Here is a 15,258-nt window from a genome sequence, read left to right as displayed (position 1 = left end):
AATGAATGTACTGAATTCAGCTGAAGTGCACACTTTCAATGTTCTTATGTGCATTTTGTCACTGCCTCTAAATTCAATACTAGAGAGCACTACTCCCACACAATTCTCTCTACTCACAATCGTATACACACTCACACCATGATTCTATGGCCTTTTACTTTGTGCATCCCTAAGCTACTACTGTACCCATCCCATGAGTTCCCGGAGCTGTGACTCCTGAGAAATCTGACATGTCCCTGACAGAAAATTTTGTGATACTTCTCATGTGATGATTTCAGGATGCCAGTTTCATGGTTGTAACATATTTCTGAACCAATGGGTTGAATTACAAACTGCCTAAAATTATGTGGGTTTAATGAGGGTACAATTCTATGACAAGAGTTTTAGGACACAAGAGCATATATGCCAGATAGAATCATTTCAATCTCTAAAGCAATTGTACATTATTGCTTGAAAAACTGGGAACTGGAAGGAGTAGGAATATGGGTTTCTTCTACACATTCCCTCAACTCACCACCCACTATAGAAAACCATGACCATGCAGGAAAAGTTAGGTATCCCTTTCAATAAAAGCTCCCCAAAGTGACTTTGGCCTGAGCAATCAGGCTTGTGATCATCTCTGGAAGTATTGGTTGTTGGTGTATAGACGGAATTGAAAATTCCCTAAAGACATCGAGTCTTTTGGTGTGATTGTTAGAGACCGGTTTCCTCACTCAGACTGTTAGCCATAGATGAAACACACACATGTCCTCTTTGACTTCCTCACTGCTTCATCGGGCTGGGGATTCAGAACCAGTGACAGAGAAGCATGGAGAAATGACACTGACCTACTTGCCCATGTCACTTTCTTCTATGACAAAAGGTACTTTCTGGTAAGACACTGAAGAACACAGTGGCTCTGTCTGGTGTGCAGAGCATCACTATCCACATGTCTGCTTTCTTTCTACCGCTTCCCTTAGCTACACTGGAGCTGAGGAATGAACAACCCTGCTCCCTGCCGTGCAAGTTCACTGCTGTGCTGCTTGCTATAGTAACATTTTCAATTATCAGGAACATATTTATAATCTATACCACTGGCAGCATGGAGTGAAATGACCCAGTTCAGCTGCTGGAACCTACCCACTAAGCATATGAGAAGTACAACTCTGTCATTTCACAAGAGTGCAAACTGAGGCAATGCGAATCCAAAACTATTCTCTCTCAGATGTTCTTGGTTTGGTTGGCTATTCCTAAAGTTTAGAACATTCTTCAGTCATAGACACAAGAGAAACCTCATACTTTGGCTAAGTATTTGGAGTTTGGGTGGGGTTGAGTCAATTTATGTAATGGCTACAAGTAGAGGGAAATGTATTTTAATCTCTTCAAGCTATTTACTCTGAGTCATTCCTCAGGATAGTGGCCTCCATTTAAATGATTGATGTCATGACAGCCATTTACACATTTGAAACCCTTAAAATGTCTTTGGACGCATGATGTACTGGATTTTACTCAAAATAGGGAGAATGCAAATTGTTCCAAAATGACTTTCATGGCTGGGATTTGATAGATAGTCCCCCCAAAAATTCTAAGGTAATATTTTTTAAAATAGAAGAAAGCTTGACTAGTATAACAGATTTGATACCCCCCACTTGTTTTTGAAAATTTTATAAAATGTGTCTCAGTTGAGTTTGAGGACTATACTCCACAGCTAGTCTTTTCTGTGATTTGTGTCTTAACCCAATGAACAAATGTTTTAAAACATACATGTAGAAGCAGTTTTTGCTAAAAAGCATTGATTTCTCACTTGGGCCCACAAAGTAACTAAAAAGTATGATAAAGCTCTGACATTTGAGCTTTCATTTTGTTTCAGCTTCTTACTTTGGCCGAAGACCTAGAAGTAAGTCATGGTCCTTAACCTTTGCTCCTGAGTCGCTGTGGGTCCCCAGAACGGCAGCACTCTTGGGGTAAGCAAACCTCAGATGTGGGCAATCAGCCATGAGGGCGAAGATGTCCTTGGAGCAAAAAGAATAATTCTTTTAGGAAACAGGTCAGTCTTCTCAAACAAGCACTGCAAATATGTTTCCAGTAGTTTCCCCAACTAACGAAGGCTCTAGGTTCCTGGAGACTTAATCAAGGAATTGAACTAGGGAATACTAGCAGTTGTCAGGGAAAGGTTTGATTCACAAGAGAAAAACTGTAGCAAGGCAACAAGCAAAAGGGCTGAATGGGAGGTTGTGCAAGAACTCCAAGTCCCTTTTAGGGACTCTTACTTAGAAAAATAGGGTGAGGGGCTCCATCCCTGGGGAAAGGAATTAGATGTATTATTACCGTGATCAATCGACAGGAGTATAGTCATATAACTTTAGATAAGCTGTATGTATATATTCTGTTGGCTTAAATATATGCACAATCATTCATATGCATGAGATGATAAATAAGGGTTTTTCTCTGACAGGTCATTCAGAGAATGACCATTCATTCTGTGAAGCCCATTACTGTTCTTGTACCTAACACCAATATTCTAACATTTCTGCTCCTAGCAGGATGTACCTGACTCAAGTTACCCACAGGAGGGGGGTTAAGTGTTGACCCACTAGGAAGAAGATGACCCTAATTCTACACCAGTGAGAGGTTTTCCAAGTTGCCTGGCTATACCTGTGTTTGCCTGTCCCAGGAAGGCCCTCTTCAGACCACCCTCCAGAACCAGGATGAGACCATGATCAGCCAGACCAGGACAGCTTGATTTTGCAGACATTTTGCCTCTACCCCACTTTTTTGTTAAACCTATAGTATCCCAAATATGGAATTGGAGCTGATGGACCTTTTGATTTGTTTCTATTTCTAATGTGACCACATTAAAGAAATATCCTTTCTCTGCTTCTAACCATTACTTGTCTGTTTACCTGACGTACTGGGAGCACACTTGGCATCAAGCAGGCAAAGCACTTAGCTAACACATTAAATCAACACATGCATATTTCCTGGATTTTGCTTCACCTTTTCTACAAAATTGTAATAACTACAGAGAAGGTGGAGAGGAAACTAGGCATTATGTTCTCTCTTGTTTGGCCAAACAGAAAATCAATACAATATTCTTCATCAACTTTGGTCTTAGTCTGTTCAAGTAGGGAGGTAACTCTGATACAGCTTTAATGAATATGAGCACTTGGGAAGAACTGGACCAAAGACAACCATAAGAGAAGCCTGTGGCTCCCTTATTCCTATGGTTAGGATGAGGGGAATTCTGAGCCACTGAATGTTTTTCCTTGTTGCCTAGTCCTTTGGTATTGACTGTCTATAAAGCATAATTGATGAACTAGTAAAGGAAAGGGGATTTTAGATCTCTATCTTGTATTTTTTTGTGCAAAGCACACTGGTGTTTAGTTTTATGATTTAGAGAGTTACTGGTGAACCCACACTCTGAACCTTGTTTCTTTTTTTGTACTCTTGTCACCAATTTGTAATGGGGCATCATTTGAACTGCCTGTCAGTTTAAAAGCCCCACTGAGCCATTGGCTGAATGGTTGTTTGATCGCGTGACCTGGAAGTTCAGACTATGTTTTGTGGAGTGTTAGCACTGTTTGTTTTTCTGTAAAACACTGCTTGGCATGCTTTAGATTTTCTGTGTTTGCCTCCATGTTTGGAGCTTGAAAGCTATTTGGATTTATCTTTGCTTACCTCACAGTACCATTCACGAAACAACTACATTTTTTGAGTAAATTATCTCTACTCTCTGAGGCTCAGATAGCCACTCGGATGCTGCCTTTGTTTTGGAATGTGGAATGAGAACCAAGAATCTTAGAATACTGCATGCTTACAATCTCAGTAAATTTCTTGTGAGAGCTCTGTCGTGCTTTGTGCAGATATAAAACATTGTAAGTCTATACTATCATGGGCACCCTTTTGAAGAATCTCTGCTAGTTCAACTTTTTGTGATCTAAGAGCACACAGAATTAATACAACTGTTTTATCTGTCATTTTTGTATTAGTCTTTGTGATAAAAGCAGTGATGTCATTAAAGGTATATCCCCATAATATTTCAATGGACATCATCATCATCATCAACATCAACAACAACAACTGTTCCTTGTGACTCACTACATGACCAGGGTCTTTACAGGAGAGTCAAGGGTGTCTAGCCTTATATTAAGGTACAGTTTAATGTGGAAATGCATCATTGTATACCCTACCCTGAGCTGAAGAATTCCAATGGCTTGCATAAGAGTTTGTCACCCACATCTTTTACTGTCCTGTATCTCTTAGACTTTGGACTTTCTGTGACATATGAGAGGACACTCAGCCAGTGTCCAATGAGAAAAAATCCTCATTAGTCATCACATATTCCTAACCTAAAACATCCCTACTTAACAATCAATTCTTATGTTAGCTACCAAGACAAACCCTGGCCTAAAACTCCATTTGTTTCAGAAGCCCTAAAAATTGCTGGCTAATGTACCTGTAGTCATTTCTATTTTTTAGTATATTTCTTCAAATCTTATTAGTTTATTATTCTTGTCATGCCTAATTTGAAACATAGTTTGTTTTCGTATTAATTTACAAGGATTGTTATATATCTCCTGTATCTTTTTTTCTATCTCTTAACAAGCTGTCTGCTCAATATCTTTTTTTTATTTCAAAAGTTTTATTGATATTATACTTTATTAGGGTAAGGTTTTGTCTACCGAGCTGTTTGTAGAAATGGAGGGCCTCAGATCCTCTGGATCACCAGTTACAGGTAGTTGAAAACTGTCCTGTGTGTGCTGGGAACCGAACCAGAATTCTGAGAGAGCAGTATTTCTTTTGCATCTGAGTTCCCACAAACTCACGCTTAAAAAAGAAAAAAGTCTTTATTGTCATTTCCTTCCCTGATGAGTAAAGATTCATGCTTGATTTCTCCTTTGCTCTGGGTCCTGGTCATCTGCTCTGTTTCATCCAATGCATACAGGTTTCTCCGTAGAAGCTCTGTTGTGCTGTGTTTAGGGGCAGTACCTAAACTAAATCCCAGTTTTGAAGTCATCAGTCAAAAACCAAACAAGAACATCAACAGGGTCGATGTCAGGTAGAGTGTCCCAGACTTCTTTGCTGCCCTTCCCACACCTGCCATTTTAACATATGACAGCTGTTTTAAATCCTGAGCCAACACGCTACCTTTCCCCAGATTCACAGTAAATGTCCCAGCAATCCTGTACTCTAAGCAGAAGTCATTGGTTGATGATGTTGGAAGACAGGTGTTGGTTATATCTGTCTAGCTCCTAAAATCTCTTTAGGCATTTGAGTGAGGGTGCCAAGAAAACACTCTGTGCACAAGCCAGGGAGCAGAAGGCTCCAGTCACTAAGTAGGAATGTGACTCCAACATTGACTTCCACCCTGAGGTCTCACAGACCTCAGAAGCATGACCTGTAATAAAATCCAAGGCCTGAGTCTTCAGCTGCTCTGTGCTGTGGAGGTCAGGCAGGATGAGAGTGTGTGCAGCATTCTCCACAGAGAGGTTCCTGCAGAGGGCCTCCTCACACAAGACCTTCAAGCCCTCAAGGGCATACTTGTCAGCAGCTGCGAGCACACCAGTAGCCATGGAGTGGTTGTGGAGTTGTGGTGCCTTCCCCGTGTAAATGAAGCCCATCATCTCCTTGAAGACTTGGGGATCCAGATCATGGATCTCAATGCGGTTTGTTAGGCTCTCCTTCGTTTCATGTTGAAACATGGCTCTGAAAACTGGACAGCGAGCTGCTAGGATGGCCTTGTGAGCCCTGAATTCATGGTCAGCTACCAACAGGGAGCAGTCTGCAAACAGGGAATTCTCTCATAGCTCCCCTAGGTCATCTGCCTAAGATCCTTGATTGCAAGTGTCATGGTCTGTGCAGGCATGCTAAAGGAGGCTCCTACTATGCTCACCTTGCATCAAAGGGTGAGCTGGTCTTCAAGAAGAAGCCACTGCTGATGGGAGAGGAGGAAATCTCAAAGGATGAACTTTCTGAATCCCCACTCTTGGTTTGACAGAAAGCTAAGGACATTCATGCTCTTCATACTTTGATATTTCTTTCCTTGGGAATTTATGATCCAGAACTCGAACTTTGCCCAAACTGGGCTCTCTGGACAGAAGAGCAACACCAGGTAAACTGACAGGTAATCTTTGCTTTCTTCATAAACCCATTTGTGTATATTCTCAAACACCATGCCACTTCATCATTGGCCCCTAATGAGAACACTGGGCTTGTAATTTTTCTCCAAATTCTCCTCGCGAAAAATGAAAAGTTGCTAATGGTCCACTCATAGCAGAATTTCTGAACCCTGATCAGTGTGGAGCCCCAGCTATTGACGTCTGTATCCCCTGACATTTCTGCTGGAGGTAGTTTGGAGGTTAAAGGTGATTTAGTCCACAAGGTTTGAAGTCTCAGGTGTTTTTCAGTGTGTGCTGGAATTCTGAAGAAATGGGGTCTAATACCAGTGGGGAAAAATGGACTGGCTAGTAAGAGGAGAGCAAGCAGGCAAAGACCTCAATATCTTAATCTCAATTAGGCCTACCTTGCAAAATGGTTAGGATCCACTGCTTCTAAATATTTATTCTAGAAACCAAAGCTTAGAACAAAACAAAAGCCTTACTGTGTGTTTGTACAATAGACAACAATATTAATTATGTTTCAAATTAAGACAGATGGTCTTAATTAATTGCAAATGTAATTTAGATTTAACTCTCTATTCAAAGAGTTGATGAATCTATGCTGCCTCTATAGCCGAAATGCTATTAACTTCTTAAAGCCTATTACAATGGTATATTGGTTCTGTGAAAAGTATTCCATAAAACATGAAAATGATTTGAATATGCTATATTTTCCTGGAGCAATAAGCATCTATACTGCTTTACTAAAAGCACAATTTGTTTGTTTAAAACACAATTCACTGAATTATGACATAAAATTTTTGTTGAGTTATAAAGTTCTGTATGTATATAGATGTCGGTAAAGATTTCTTCCAAAACAGATTCTAGGACGAAAACATTTTATTTATTGAATTTTGAATAGCCAAGCTTAATGCAAAATTAGAGAGCATAAGAATGCCTCATGTCAGTCAAAATACTTCTACATGACTTACCTTAAAATAATTTTTTAAGATTTTGGATATTGTTTTCAAGGATGCAACTAATAAATATAAAATTTGTATTAAGGCTCAAATACATATAAAATGATTTTGTGGGTTTGTTCAAGATTTGTATGGTAAGTTTCTTTGCCATAACTGGATTATGGGTAATTCCATGAACTACGAAGAGTAGCAACTAGGATCTGGGACAGATTTTACAATATTTTGTGAGTAATAGCTGAAGTGATTTATATTAACAAGTCTAGGGAGAAATTGTCAGCCTGAGTTCAATTCCTGGGATCCGTATGTGGAAATAGAAAAAAATGATTCTGGCAAGTTGTCCTCTGACCTTCAGAGGAGTACACACACACATACATGCCCGCGCACATACACACACACACATACACACACACACACACACACACAAATAAATAAAAGTAAAATATTACCCTCTTTTTTAAAAACACATAAAAGAAACTGGAAAGGTAATAGGTGGTTAAAAGCACCTACTGATCTTGCAGCGACTCTGGTTCAGTTCCCAGGACTCACAGGTGACTTATCACCATCTGTAACTACAGTTCCAAGTGAACCAATGTCCTCCTCTGGCCTCCACAGCACCAGGCATGCAGGTATACATGCAGGCCAAATACACATAAGACAAATTAATATGATTTTATAAATCTTAAAAATATGTGAAAGCTACAAGGACTGTGTAAAAATACAATGCTAGAACCCAAAACTTACTGATGTTCTGGGCAGTTGAGAGTAAGGTGTTATCAATGTCTTGGCCTGGAGATGTCCCCACCTCCTTGCCCCTGTCAGTTGTAGATTTTCATTCATTTTCATGGGCATCTAGTCATCACTCCTGAAACAGAGAACTGGGATAAGGGAGGCACCCAAGAATAAATGGGCGACCTTAACGGTGACACTGGGGATTTGGAACCTGAAGAGGCCTCCTCCTGTAGTCAGGCAGTTGAGAGATAGAGACACCAACCTATCCACAAAACTTTCAACCCAAAATTTATCCTATCCACAAGAAATACAGGCACAAGAGAGGGAGCAGAGACTGAGGGAACGGCTATCCAGTAACTGGCCCAACTTGAGACCCATCCCATGTTATGTTTTTGGGAGGCCTCACACAGCAACTCAGCAGCAGACTCAGACAGATGCAGACACCCACAGCCAAACAGTGGATAGAGCTTGGGGACACTTACAGGAGAAGAGGAGGAAGAATTTTGGGCCCAGAAGAGGATAGGAACTCCACAAGAAGACCAACAGAGTCAACTAACCTGAATCCTTGAAGCTCTCAGAGTCTTAACACCAACCAAAGAACATACACAGGCTGGACCTAGGCCTCCCCACACATATGTAGCAGATGTGCAGCTTGGCTTTAATGTGGGTCCAGAACAATTGGAATGGGGCTATCCTAAAAGCTGCTGCCTGCACGTGAGATATGTTCTTCTAGCTGGGCTGCCTTGTCTGGCCTCAATGGGTAGGAAGCTCCTAGCCTCTCAGAGACTTGAAGTGCCAGGGCTGGTGAATACCAGGGGTGTGTGCACCCACTCAGAGGAGAAGGAAAAAGGGAATGTCTGTCCTAGAAAGTATTTGTCATTGTATGTGTAATGTAAAGAATGCTATATAAATAAATATCTAACAGATACAAGATGAAAATGTCATTAAAATTTCTGTCAATTTTTATTCTCATAGAAATTATGAAGGGTTTGCAGCCCCTTAGAAGGAACAACAATATGAACTAACTAGTACCCTCAGAGCTCCCAGGGACTAAACCACTAGCCAAAGAGTACACATGGTGTGACTAATAGCTCCAGCAGCATATGTAGCAGAGGATGGCCAAGTTGGTCATCAATGAGAGGCCCTTGGCCCTGTGAAGGTTCTATGCCCAAGTGTAGGGGAATGCCAGAGCCAGGAAGTGGGAGAGGATGGGTTGGTGAGCAGGGGGAGGGGGGAGGAAACAAGGTTCTTTTTTGTTGTTTTTGTTTTTATTTTATTTTATTCCTTTTTTCTGAGGGGAAACAGGGAAAGGAGATATCATATGACATGTAAATAAAGAAAATATCTAATAAAAAAGAAATTATTTTGTATTTTATTTTTTATTTTTGAGATTATAACATAATTAAAACATTTCTCTTACCCCTGTCCTTTCTTCAAACCTTGCCATATATACCTCCCCACTCCTTAACAAATTCATGGCCTCTTTCTCACTAGTTGTTATTACATGCATATATGTATATATGTACACACACACACACATAAATATGCATACATATACAAATACATATATACATGTACATATACATATACAATTACATACAGCCTGTGCAGTCCATACAGAATATTACTTTCACGTGTGTTTTCAGGGCTGAACACTTACGCAGAACAACCAATCAGTGTGGTATTCCCTGGAGAGGATCATCTCTCTGCTCTCAGCTTTCCTCAGATAGCTATATTTCTGTATAGGGCCATCATGGGCCCTTCCCCATCTGCTTAGCATGTTCATTGGCATTGTCCTTATTCAGCTCACATGTTGTTGACACTTTTGGTGTACTATCTGATAATGATATACAATATGTGTATGTTTCATGCATAATTAGTCTGGAATCTAGATGTAAATTTACATGATGCTTATAAAAGTGAATATAGTAAAAAAGGAGTTCTATGATATTAGATCAATCATAAGCAAATATTATTTATTAGGTATTTTATATCCAAAGCAATTAGACTTCAATAGAATACTGAACTAGTTTTAGTGAAATTTCTCAAATAGTAGTTTTAAAATATCTAATGTCTTATGTTTCCTATTATTTTTGTCAGGCTTTTAACAGAACCAGGGCTCATTAAAATTTTTGTTTAGATTTGGATCTTTTAATGGACATTTTATAGCTTTATTAAATAGGCTATCACTCCTGTGTTATACACAAATCACTAGGTGGTAAGTATTTAGGATATTATAAAAGATACTTGAAAATATTAATTTATCTAAATTATTCCCTAAGGTCAAATTTTAACGTCCTCATATAAAACTAGAAGCAAAAAGCTTCCTTAAAATACTGTTCTAAGTAATGTTTGCAAAATAAATTGGCTTACAGAACAAGATTTTATGTTTTATTAAGGTAATTTCTTATGTTTCTGCTGATTTTGTTAAACTTTGGACTACTTCAAAAAACTAGTCTTGAAGTCACAACAATATGGCTGAAACCTGAACAAGGACACCAACTGACATGTTAACATGGATGGGGTACATGGTCAATAAGTCTGCCAAGAGAGGGAGAACTAGTCTGTCCCTAATAGCAGGCCCTTGTATAGATAGCTACCTAACCCTAAGTGGTCAGCCTGAACACATGTATGTGTATGTATACATGTATGTGTATATGATGTATATGTATATGTATGCACACATTTGCATATATATGTATGCATACATGTATAACTGCAACCCTAAATAGATATAGTAGGTTGCATTTATACAAACACACACACACACACAAGATTACGAGGCCATGAATTTAAAAGGGAGTTGAGAAGGAATATAGGAGGGGTTGGAAGAATGAAAGAGCATGAGGAAAATAATGAAATTATATTTTAATTAAATAAGAAAGAAAACCTAGTCTTGACAAAGTAATATTACTTTTGCTTAATTCTTTATGCTAAAGCCTTTAACAACTATCTTATAAACTATTATTATTTTAGAATACTTTTTTGTTTTGTTTATAAACATTTAATTTAAAAATGTATAATATCATACTTGTCTACAAAGTTCTGTAATAAAATGATTACATTCATCCTCCACTGCCCTCTAATTCTGTCTCCTGCTGATTTCTCTTCTTTTCCCAATATCTCTAACATTTTTCATTAGATATTTTCTTTAATACTGTGGTGATTTGAATATACTTGGCTCAGTGAGTGGCACTATTAGGATGTGTGGCCTTGATGGAAGAAATGTGTCATGGTGATGGTGGGCTTTGAGATCCTCCTCCTAGCCACATGAGAGGAAATGTGTCATGGTGATGGTGAGCTTTGAGATCCTCCTCCTAGCCACATGAGAGACAGTCTTCTCCTGTTTGCCTTTGGAACAAGATGTAGAACTCTCAGCTCCTTCTCCAGTGCCATTTGCCTGGATGCTGCCATGCTTCCTGTCTTGATGATAATGGACTGAACCTCTAAACCTATAAGCCAACCCCAATTAAATATTATCCTTTTATTTATTTTATTACTTTTATTTTTTACAGTCCAGTCATTGTTCCTCTCCTGGTCTGCCCTCCCACAGTGCCTCATCCCATTCCTCCTTCTCCCTGTTTCCAAGAGGATGTCCCCATCCCCCCTTATCTCCATACACACCTACCCCACACCACCAGGCCTCCCCACTCCCTGGGGCCTCAAGTCTCTCCTCTCTCCAGGATTAGGCTCATCTTCTCTCACTGAGGCCAGGCCAGGCAGTCCTTTGCTATATGTGTGCTAGGAGCCTCGGACTAGATAGTGTATGATGCCTGGTTGATAGCTCAGTGTTGGAGAGTTCTCAGGGTCCATCAAGTTAGTTGAGACTGCTAGACTTCCTATGAGGTCACCCTCCTCCTCAGTTTCTTCAAGCCTTTCACTAGGAGTTGCCTTGGTTGTGGTGTCTCTTCACAGCAATAGAAACACTAAATAAGACAAATGCTCTATGTATCTATGATTAAAAATGTGTCAAGCTGTTTATTAGAATCTTATCTAAATAGTGTATAAATCCATACAGAGTTAGAGTATGTAAATTTAATACTTATAAGGTAATCGATGAGCTCTCTTCATACAATATAACTAGATTTTCAGTATGTAAAATATAAATTTTTATCCTTTCATCTTGTTCATCATTATTATCTTGAATCAATATTATTGAAATAAAAAAGCTGCCATTTGAACAGTCCTGCTGCTTAAAACTTGATCTTCGTACATTTGTTTTGACCAAGTTAACAGCTTGTTATTGAATATACAGGATACATTTGTACGTCAACTCTAACTATGGTCATTAGTACTGCTGCATCTCATTTTAACAGGGCAAAAATGTTTGTATGGCAACATTGTAGGCTTGTTATCTTAATAAATACAATATTATAATTTCACAACAAAAGTAGATAGTGTATGTGTGTGTGTGTATGTGTGTGTGTGTGTGTGTGTGTGTGAGAGAGAGAGAGAGAGAGAGAGAGAGAGAGAGAGAGAGGGAGGGAGGGAGATTTGTGTACCTGTAGTACTGATTTTTGCAGGCTTCATAATATATTAAATATATTTATGTTCCCCAAGTAGGTAAGTCTTCTAAGATGTAGGGCTTATAACAGCACTTTACCAAGACAGTGTCCACTAGGTTTGTATAACTTTCCAGGACTGTATGTTCTTAATTGTACCACAACTGTTCAAAGATGTGCCCGAACACTGTGCACTCCAAATAGTACCAGTTAATAATTGAAAATATGCATATTGGTCATAAGGGTATGTATAGTCATGTATAGTCTCTATTTAGATAATTTTTCATTTATACTTAGAGGACAGAATTAAGTAAATATAACCAATTATTGACAAATTCTGACATTTTAAAAAATTGAGCCCAAAATTTAAATGCATTTGTGAGAAAACACTAGTATATTTCAATAGACCTGACATGATGTTATCAATCATAATTTTTATGTTGTGTTCGATTGAGTTAACTTGGACTGTTGTCAATTGTCAGACTTTTTTGCAGAATTCTAACCATGGTTTTTCTAAGTCATTGTCAACAGAGTCTTGATCCATCGCTAAACAATAATAAACAAGTTTCTATTAAATGAATGTAGCAAGTGATTTTGATCAAACTAGTGTAAAAATATTTGCATTTATTGGTTGTGTTCTGTATTTTTCTAATAAAATTTTGTAACTGTTATCTGTTGTTACTCTGCAGATAACCTGAGAAGCAAATATATAATTCTGGATATGCTAGGGTATTATTCAGAAAACAAACAAAATTGGATTTAGGCTAAACTTACCCAGAGTCTGCAACTTTTTTCAAGGTTTAATTTTAAACTTTTTAATTAGGCATACATGTGTGTGTTTGGGAGTAGGCATGTGCACATGAGCGCAGGCACCTATGGGATAGAAGACAGCATCAGATCCCAGCAAATTAGAGGCAATCATGTGACCCCCTATCTACCCACCAATATGGGTGCTGGGAACTGGACGGGGTCTTCTAGAAGAGCAGTAAGTCTTCTTAATAGCTGAATCATCTCACCAACCTCTAGAGTCTGTCCTTAAAGGTCACTCCTAGTCTTCAGTTACTTAGACCTGGTAGAAAGTGGGTTTTTATTAGAATTGATTGCTAGTCATCTATCATTTCCTCCCTAATATGGGACCACATTAGACCAATCCGAACAGAGTTCTTTCTGGCAATGAGGGATAAAACAAATTAAAGTAAACCACAGGATTGTTAATGAGGAGTGTCTTTGTAGAAACTTTCTTAGAGCCAAGGAAGTTGTCAAAACCAAATGAAATCACTCTTGGAGTGCTTGCTGACATATTCTTGTAATCCTCGTACTTGAAAGGCTAAGCAGGAGAATTGACAGTTTGAGTTAGCAAGACTCTGCCTCCAAGCTAATAACAAAAATTTTGTCACTTGTTCCCTCTCCCTAAAAAGTAATGAAAGCACAAGGTTATATATTTTCCTTTTCTTCTTTGTGTATAGTGTCCATGTGTATATATACATGCTTGCATGCATATGTGCACATGCGCATTGTGTAGCATGTGTACTTGTGTGTGATAACATGCACATGAAAGAAGTATTTCATTTGAGACAGGATATTTTATCAAACTCCCTACAATGTCTCATCTTGCTAGCCAGCTTTTACTGGAGAACGCCCTGCCTTTGTCTTCTATGACCAGAATTCCAGGTGGTCAGCAATTTCTACCTGGCATTTACCTGAGTCCTAGTGATCTAAACTTCAGTCTTCACATTTGCTTGCCAGGCTCTCTAGCCACTGAGCCATCTGAAGAAACATCATATGCAAAGTTACCTGGCATTAGCTGAGTAGTTTTTAACATGCTAATTGTATTCTGCTGATAGTATTGGTTTCGGTAATTTTTACACATGTCTAGAAAATCACCAACTCTCTCAAGATGGGGTTGTAAAGATAAAGAGAAGGAAACTGTCACCACACCAACAGGAAGAGAGATATCCTGAAATCCAGGAAATGATTCCATGCGATTCTGAGAGTTTAATCCAACCTATGTGCATTCTTAGACTTTGCTTCATCTTTTTTGTAAAGTTATACCAGTCTTATAGAAAAGGGAGAAACTAGGAGCCTTTTTCCTCCTAGAATGGTGAAATCAAAAGTAAATCCAATTTCCTTAATCAATTTAAGGCTCCCAGTTTTAAAATACAGGAGCTTATTCAATGAGCTTAGTGAATCTAAGTGTTCTAGCAACCGTGTCATTCTAGAAATGGGACTGGGGGATAAAATTCAAAGAGGAAAAAAGAGAAAGTTGTGACATTAGTGAAATGAGGACACTACTTAGAAAATCATCACAGTTAAGTAGCCTCATATCACCTCACAAGGATCCTCTATTTTCAGCATTCCTCAGTCCATGTACCCATGTGAGTGAGATGAATCCATAAGTGGGTATTTATTAAAAAAAACAAAAACAAAAACAAAAAAAAAAAACCAGCTGCTATATGCAGAATTCTCTTTCAGGGCTTGGAAAGGTAGTGATTCAAACAAAAAACCTTGGAGTTTACATTTTAATAGAATGGTGGATAGGAGAAGCAAATGAACAATAAATACATAAAGTCAGGCACATAAAGTTAATTTCAGAGAACAGTAAATGCTATCAAACAATGATCTACAATATTGCCAGTGGTAGGAAGGGAACAAAACGGGTTAAATGTGGTCAAGGCATGACTTCCTGACGTGGTAAGCTCACAACTCTTAGTTGAACACAGTAAAAATTCAAGCTAACGACAACAGCAAATTTATCAACAGAAAAAGGTAGATATAAGACTGGGAAAAAATTGGGACTGAATGAGTAACTGCAGAGTCCAGCTTTATGGGATCATTTGGATGGTAAATTAGATCCAGAAAAGCTTAATTCCCATCTTCCCTTGCCTCAAGTCTTGGCTAACTTACTCTCATCTTCCCTGCTGTCTTTTTCCCAGAAACTTCCTGAAAACAATCTCAGTTCTCACAAGTCGT

At 38.7% G+C, this 15,258-nt stretch overlaps 1 long non-coding RNA gene and 1 pseudogene across 1 annotated transcript in view; both read right to left on the bottom strand.

The window, feature by feature from the left end:
* Positions 1 to 5,231: 5,231 nt before the first annotated feature.
* LOC116101156 lies at positions 5,232 to 6,315 on the bottom strand (annotated as a pseudogene).
* Positions 6,316 to 7,830: 1,515 nt separating this feature from the next.
* The window catches only part of LOC116101157, an 87,214-nt gene continuing 79,786 nt past the window's right edge, over positions 7,831 to 15,258 (bottom strand). The window contains exon 5 of the long non-coding RNA XR_004122812.1: positions 7,831 to 7,919. This is a non-coding gene — a long non-coding RNA (uncharacterized LOC116101157). The remainder of the gene's footprint in view (positions 7,920 to 15,258) is intronic.

Source organism: Mastomys coucha, unplaced genomic scaffold (genome assembly GCF_008632895.1).
Source record: "Mastomys coucha isolate ucsf_1 unplaced genomic scaffold, UCSF_Mcou_1 pScaffold21, whole genome shotgun sequence".
NCBI classification, from domain to species: Eukaryota; Metazoa; Chordata; class Mammalia; order Rodentia; family Muridae; genus Mastomys; species Mastomys coucha.
The sequence above is the reverse complement of the archived record's forward strand: the minus strand, read 5'-3'. Positions and strand labels throughout refer to the sequence as shown.